This window comes from Arachis hypogaea, chromosome 15, assembly GCF_003086295.3.
Source record: "Arachis hypogaea cultivar Tifrunner chromosome 15, arahy.Tifrunner.gnm2.J5K5, whole genome shotgun sequence".
Classification (NCBI taxonomy): domain Eukaryota; kingdom Viridiplantae; phylum Streptophyta; class Magnoliopsida; order Fabales; family Fabaceae; genus Arachis; species Arachis hypogaea.
This window is the reverse complement of record NC_092050.1, coordinates 105,786,600-105,794,353: the sequence shown is the minus strand read 5'-3', so window position 1 is coordinate 105,794,353 and position 7,754 is coordinate 105,786,600. Positions and strand designations below refer to the sequence as shown.

The following is a 7,754-nucleotide window of genomic DNA, read 5'->3' as shown; positions in this document are numbered from 1 at the left end:
TACTGTTGGATGCAGCTTGCAATCCATTCAGACTCTGAGAAATCATATTGACTTGCTGAGTCAATATTTTATTCTGAGCCAATATGACATTCAGAGTATCAATTTCAAGAACTCCCTTCCTCTGAGACGTCCCATTACTCACAGGATTTCTTTCAGAAGTGTACATGAACTGGTTATTTGCAACCATGTTAATGAGTTCCTGAGCTTCTGTAGGCATTTTCTTTAGGTGAATGGATCCACCTGCAGAATGGTCCAACGACATCTTTGATAATTTAGACAGACCATCATAGAAAATATCCAGGATGGTCCATTCTGAAAGCATGTCAGAAGGACACTTTTTGGTCAGTTGCTTATATCTCTCCCAAGCTTCAAAGAGGGATTCACCTTCTTTCTATTTGAAGGTTTGAACATCCACTCTAAGCTTGCTAAGCTTTTGAGGAGGAAAGAACTTGGCTAAGAAAGCCGTGACCAGCTTATCCCAAGAGTTCAGGCTATCTTTAGGTTGAGAGTCCAACCATATTCTAGCTTTGTTTCTTACAGCAAACGGGAAAAGCATAAGCCTGTAGACCTCGGAGTCAACCCCATTGGTCTTAACAGTATCACAGATATGCAAGAATTCAGTTAAGAACTGAAAAGGATCTTCTGATGGAAGTCCATGAAACTTGCAATTCTGTTGCATCAGAGAAACTAATTGAGGCTTTAGCTCAAAATTGTTTGCTCTAATGGCAGGGATTGATATGCTTCTTCCATGGAAGTTGAAATTTGGTGCAGTAAAGTCACCAAGCATCTTCCTTGCATCTCCACCATTGTTATTGGGTTCGGCCATGTCTCCTTCTTTTTCGAAAATTTCTGTCAGGTCCTCTCCAGAGGGTTATGCCTTAGCTTCTCTTAGTTTCCTCTTTAGAGTCCTTTCAGGTTCAGGATAAACTTCAATAAGAATGTCTTTATCTCTGTTCCTGCTCATATGAAAAAGAAGAGAACAAAAAGAAGAGGAATCCTCTATGTCACAGTATAGAGATTCCTTTATGTGAGTAGAAGAGGAGAAGAATAGGAGAGTAGAATGGAGAAGAGAGAAGATGAAGAATTCAAATTTCAAATTAAAATAAAAGGAAAATATTTTTGTTTTTATTAAATTAATTAATTAGAATTCAAAAATATAAAAAGAAATAAAATAAAATTGAAATTTAAAACAATTAGTTAATTAAAAAGAATTTTGAAAAAAAATAAAGTTAGTGATTTTCGAAAATTGGAGAGAGAAAAGTAGTTAGGAGTTTTGAAAAAGATATGATTGAAACAGAAAACTTTTAAAATCAAACAAAAAGTCAAGTAGTTAATTGAAAAAGATTTGAAAATCAATTTTGAAAAGATAAGAAGTTAGAAAAAGATTTTGAAATTAAAATTGAAAAAGATATGATTGAAAGATATTTTGAAAAAGATTTGAAAAGGAAATTTAAAAAGATTTGATTTTGAAAATTAAAGTTGATTACTTGACTAACAATAAACAAAAAGATATGATTTTAAAATTTTAAAGATTGAACCTTTCTTAATAGGCAAGTAACAACTTGAAATTTTTGAATCAAAATATTAAATGTTAGTAATAAATTCGAAAATATGAAGTAAAAATAAGAAAAATATTTTGAAAATTAATTTTAAAAATTTTCGAAAATATATAAAAAAAATTGAAAAAGATTTGATTTTTGAAAAAGATTTAAAAAAGGGTAGAATTTTAAAATTGAAATTTTGACTTGATTAGCAAGAAACAACTAAATTTTAAAACTTTTTGACTAAATCAAACCAAAATTTCGAAATTTATGAGAAGAAAAAGGGAAAGATATTTTTTTTATTTTTAAATTTTAATAAGGAAAGAGAAAAACATCAAAAACACTCAAGACATAAAAATTTTGGATCAAAACAAAGGAAACATGTAAGAACACTTTGAATGCAAAGATGAACACCAAGAACACTTTGAAGATCATGATGAACATCAAGTATGTATTTTTGAAAATTTTTCAATAAAAGAAAACATGTAAGACACCAAACTTAGAAATTTTTAATATTTAGACATTAAGAATTCAAGAATTCATATGAAAAATAAGAAAAGCTACAAAACAAGAAATTTTAAAGATCAAATAAGAAGACTTATCAAGAACAACTTGAAGATCATAAAGAACATCATGCATGAATTTTCGAAAAAATTTTTTTAAGGAAAAATAAAAAAAATATGCAATTGACATCAAACTTAAAATTTGACACTAGACTCAAACAAGAAACATCAAATTTTTGGTTTTTATGATTTTATTAATTTTTTTGAAAATTTTTTGAAAATTAAAAATAATAGAAACAAAAAGCTTAAAATTAAAATAAAATTACCTAATCTGAGCAACAAGATGAACCGTCAGTTGTCCAAACTCGAACAATCCCCGGCAACGGCGCCAAAAACTTGGTGTGGGAAAATCGTGATCGTTCATTCCTTGGTAACGGCGTCAAAAACTTTATACGCACGTTCATAATCTTAATTCTTTGTCACAACTTTGCACAACTAACCAGCAAGTGCACTGGGTCGTCCAAGTAATAAACCTTACGTGAGTAAGGGTCGATCCCACGGAGATTGTCGGCTTGAAGCAAGCTATGGTCACCTTGTAAATCTCAGTCAGTCGGATTCAAATGGTTATGGTGAATTGATAATTAAAATATAATTAAAATATAAAATAGGATAGAAATACATATGTAATTCATTGGTGAGAATTTCAGATAAGCTTATGGAGTTGCTTTGTTCCTTCTGAATCTCCGCTTTCCTACTGTCTTCATCCAATCCTTCATACTCCTTTCCATGGCAAGCTGTATGTAGGGCATCACCGTTGTCAATGGCTACTTCCCGTCCTCTTAGTGAAAATGGTCCAAGATGCACTGTCACCGCACGGCTAATCATCTGTCGGATCTCGATCATACTGGAATAGGATTCAGTAATCCTTTTGCGTATGTCACTACGCCCAGCACTCGCGAGTTTGAAGCTCGTCACAGCCATCCCTTCCCAGATCCTACTCGGAATACCACAGACAAGGTTTAGACTTCGCGTGGTTGGGGTTAGTGATTTTGAATTCACGCGAATGCGTGGAGCACGCGATCGCGTGACTAGGGTGAAACGGGTTCGACGCGGTCGCGTGATTGACGCAATCGCGTGGGTTGGGTAAAAAATGGGTGATGCAGACGCGTGAGGCACACGACTACGTCGCTGAAAATTGGGCTAGACGCACACTTCCAGCGTCGTTTCAGCGCAACTCTCTGTCTCCATTTAGGGGGCCATAATATCCACGCGACGCGGACGTGTCGCTCACGCTTTCACGTGGAATGAGTGTTTTGCAAGTGACGTGTTCGTGTCAAGGACGCGAACGCATGGGCCTTTTTGTGCTAAACGCACACCAGCCGCACGATTCCAGCCCAACTTTCTGGGCATTGGATCCTACGCCGATTTCCACTCCACGCCCACGCGTGGCCTCTGCGCTCGCGTGGCGTAAAATTTATTTTTTTATGCAATTATGTAGTATGCAATATGCAGTGCTAATGTAGATGCTATGAATACTTCCAGGTTCAATGAAGATAAAATAAAATAAAGACAAACAATCACGAAAATTGAAAAAGAAACGATCATACCATGGTGGGTTGTCTCCCACCTAGCACTTTTAGTTAAAGTCCTTAAGTTGGACATTTGATGAGTTTCCTGTTATGGTGGCTTGTGCTTGAATTCATCCAGAAATCTCCACCAATGTTTGGAATGCCAACAGCCTCCGGGGTCCCAAACTAGGCATGTAAAGCCCTTGAGCAGCTTCAAACAGATTCTCAAGCTCCCGGGGTGACGAATGTCAGAATAGATTCCAGGATCCCAAACTTTTCTTTTAAATCCGCCTTTGTCTTGATCTATATTCTTCCATCCGGGCGGTTTAGAAATTGTATTCTCACCAAGATGACCAAACGTCTTCCGAGACCCATTCAATTGAACTTGATACCAATCCTTGCACTTCAGATTGAAGTGTGGAACCTTACTGAATCTTGCACACCGACTTTGAGTACGAGCCAATTCCCTCTTATTCTTAAAGCCGCAGAGAGCTCTAAGCTGGCCATCTATTTCAAGAAAACCATATTCAAGTGGAAAAGTAAAGATAAAGGTTAAGGATTGTACCCACTTGAAGTTTGTATTAGGTGGTAATGGCTTTGGGATAGGTATTTCCAGTGGTTCTGTAAGCTCTACTCCCTTGTATTCTTCTGTGAATTCCTCCACTTCTTTACAAAATTCTTCAACTGCAACTGCGTCTTGATCAAAGCCTTCTATGTCGTCCTCGTCACTCAAGTCATAAGTTGGAGGTTGAGAGAAATCTACTTCGACATCATCTTCGTATTCACTTGGATAAGGTTCTTCAGGCTCAAGGAGTTCAGTTGCAGATGCAAGTTCATGACTAGGAGAGCTTGATTCATGATCATTACTGCCTAAGGAATCAATTTCTTGGTCTGTTCCGTCCAATTTTTCACAAGGTATATGCCTTGGAGGTTGTGCACTATCCTCCTTGGCATCAAATTCGAACTGCTCGGCAGAATCCTTTACAGTTCTCGATTCCTATGGAGGTTCAGCATCTCCTAAATCTTCAACCACTTCTTCCTCTACAACTATTATAGCTTCTTCCACTTGTTCCAATACAAAGCCATGCTCCTCATTGTCCACGGAAGTTTCTAGTGTCTCCTTCATGCTTCACTCTTCTTTTGATTCTCCACATGTAGCCATGGGAGTACTTTGAGTGCTCAGATGTTGGGAAGCTAATTTATTTACTACCTCGGTTAAGGCAGTAGTGAGTTCCAGTACGTCCCTTTGCATCTTCACTTATCCATGAAGAAGAACACGAAGGGTGTCATCCATTTGAGATTGGGGAGGATATGAGGGTTCATTGGTTGAGGGAGAGGGTTCATAATAAGAATGTAGTAGTTCTTGGGAGTAATTGGATTGGAATTGTGGTGGATAAGGGACATATGGTGGTGAATGGTGAAAAGGAACTTGTGAGTGTGGTGGTTCAAAGCTATGTTAAGAGGGTGGTTCATAAGCACAGGGTGGAACTTGTTGGTAACTACTACGGGATCCACCGTATCTATTGCCTTGGCATGCATTTTAGAATGGTCGTCGTCTGTGATACTGTGGAGGGTGTTGTTGCCTAAAGGGTTGATCAAGTCCTCGTGGCTCCATCCATCCTTGATTGCTCTGACTTTGATGCATGTTCTTGCTATAGCTTTCATTCCCTTCAACAATATTAGAACCAAACTCAAAGCAAGAGGGGTGAGAACTCATGGTAGCTAATAAGAATTAAAAATGAAAACAGAAACAAATATACAAGCAAAAGAAAAATATTTACAATAACCAATAATAAGGCACACGTTTGCAATTCCCCGGCAACGGCGCCATTTTTGAAGAACGAAACTCTCGCGCAATCTAGAATTTTCACAAATATATTCGCATTGTAAGTATAGCTTCTAGACCGACAAGAATTCCTTTCTTACAAAAGTTTTGGTTGTCACTTAAGCAAACCCAGTAAAATTGATAACCGAGTATTTAAACCTTGGGTCGTCTTCTCAAGGAATTGTAGGGAGGTGTTCTTATTATTAGCTATGGAAAAGGTAGAATTTTGGGTTTTTTAAAATAAAGAACAAGTAATTTAATTGGCAGGGAAAATAAATTAATAATTAATAAAACTCTTGGCAAGGTATGAAAATTTGGAAGTCCTATCCTAGTTATCCTTATCGACGGTGATGAGAATTGATTTTTAATCCCACTTAGTTAACCTTTACTAAAGCAAAGGAAAGTCAAGTGGACTAATTAGTTTGATCCTCAAGTCCTAGCCAACTCCTAAGAAATGACTAGAGTTATCAGAATTCAATTCAATTAGCAAAAATAACAATTATCAGTCACGATGAGTTTGATAACTTAAGAGTCTCCAATTAATCAATTAAAGCCAAGAATATAAAAAGCTAAATAATAATCATAAATCTGAATTACCTCAGTTTATATTAAATAAAGAAAATCCTAACATGAATGGTTCATAAGTCAATTTAGCAACATAAGTAATTAATAGATAAAAGCATTAAAGTATCTGAAAGTAAAAGAGAAATATAAAGTAAAAGGAAAATTGAACCTGTGACTGAAGATGAATTGAACTAAACTAATAGAAATCCTAAAATCCTAAATCCTAAGAGAGAGGAGAGAACCTCTCTCTCTAAAAACTACATCTAATTCTAAAATTATGAATTATGAATGTATGATCTCTCTTCCTTGATTCCTCCATTCTTTGGCTTATATTCCGTGTTTCTGGATTCAGAATTGGGCCGAAAAAGGGTCCAGAAATTGCTGGGGGCATTTTCTGCAGATTCTGGTGCGTGGAGTCTGTCACGCGTTCGCGTCATCTGGGAGTTTTCCTTGTCACGCGTTCACTTCGGTCACGCGTACGCGTCATTTGTGTTCTGCTCAAGGCACGCGTCCGCGTCAGTCACGCGTTCGCGTCGCTGCCTTTTCGCGCTAGGCACGCGGCCGCGTCGTCCATGCGTTCGCGTCGTTGCCCTTTTCTTCAAAACTCCATTTTTGTGCCTTCCTTCCATTTTTGTATGTTTTCTTTCTGTCCTCTAAGCCATTCCTGCCTTAGAAGATCTGAAAATACTTAACACACAAATCACGGCATCGAATGGTAATAAAGGGTAATTAAAAATAAATATTTTTAAAGCATAGGAAACATGTTTTTCACATATATCACATAATAAGGAAGGGAAAGTAAAACCATGCAATTTACATGAATAAGTGAGTGAGGGATTGAATAAATCACTTGAATTGAGCATAAAATACATCATAAAATATGGGTTTATCAAGCATCTCCTAACAAGACAATAATAATGATATATATGACATCAAATAGCACTCAAAAGAAAACTAAAGAAAAAAAAAACAGAGACACCTTGAAAACTAAAATTTTAATAGTGTCACAAACTGCTCTTTTTGTTCCTTCTTTCTTGTTCTTTTTCCTTTAACTTGAATCCTACTGAAAGAGCTTAAAGATATCACACAGAATAAATGAAAAAAGAAAAAAGAAAAGAAAAGAAAAGCCACTACCTAAATTCTAGCATCAATTTCTCTATATGTTCTGACTTTACCTACAGTATTTCCATACCAGACTAGCTTTTGAACTGGATCACGATGTTGGTGGCATGAAATAGTGTTTTAAGTAGCTTGTTAATCATTTTTACATCATTAGCTAAAGAATTAATGAACTACTCTTCATCAAAGACATCAGAGAAATTGTTACAAAGCAAACAAGGGAATATAAAATATAACTATAACTAGTTAATCAGTTAATCAGTTACCTATTGTCCTAAAAAAAATGGAGACATAAAGCTTAACATATTTAAACCTACGGTTCAAGCCTTCTCCTCAAAGGATTGCGGATTGGATTTGAGTTTGGTTTTGAATTGGGGCATGGACAGCAACTTCTTGCCACCCTGCTACCTTGGATATCGGTCACCACCATAGATGCGATTCTGGCGATTTGGCGTGCTTACTCGTCGACTCTACGCGAACACTACTTCTCTGAGACGTAGAGCAAGAACGTAATGAATGGAGGAATAGAAATGAAAAATCATACGATTTTGCAAGTTAACTCACGATTCTAACTGCCTTGGCAGTAGCACTAATAATTAACTATTAGCAAATTAAAATCAATAACAATTAACAA

At 36.5% G+C, this 7,754-nt stretch overlaps 1 non-coding gene across 1 annotated transcript; it reads left to right on the top strand.

Moving 5' to 3' along the window:
• Positions 1-316: 316 nt before the first annotated feature.
• LOC112753494 (small nucleolar RNA R71) lies at positions 317-424 on the top strand. The gene has a single exon (XR_003177879.1). It is a non-coding gene; the product is annotated as a small nucleolar RNA R71 (small nucleolar RNA).
• The last annotated feature ends 7,330 nt before the right edge of the window (positions 425-7,754 follow it).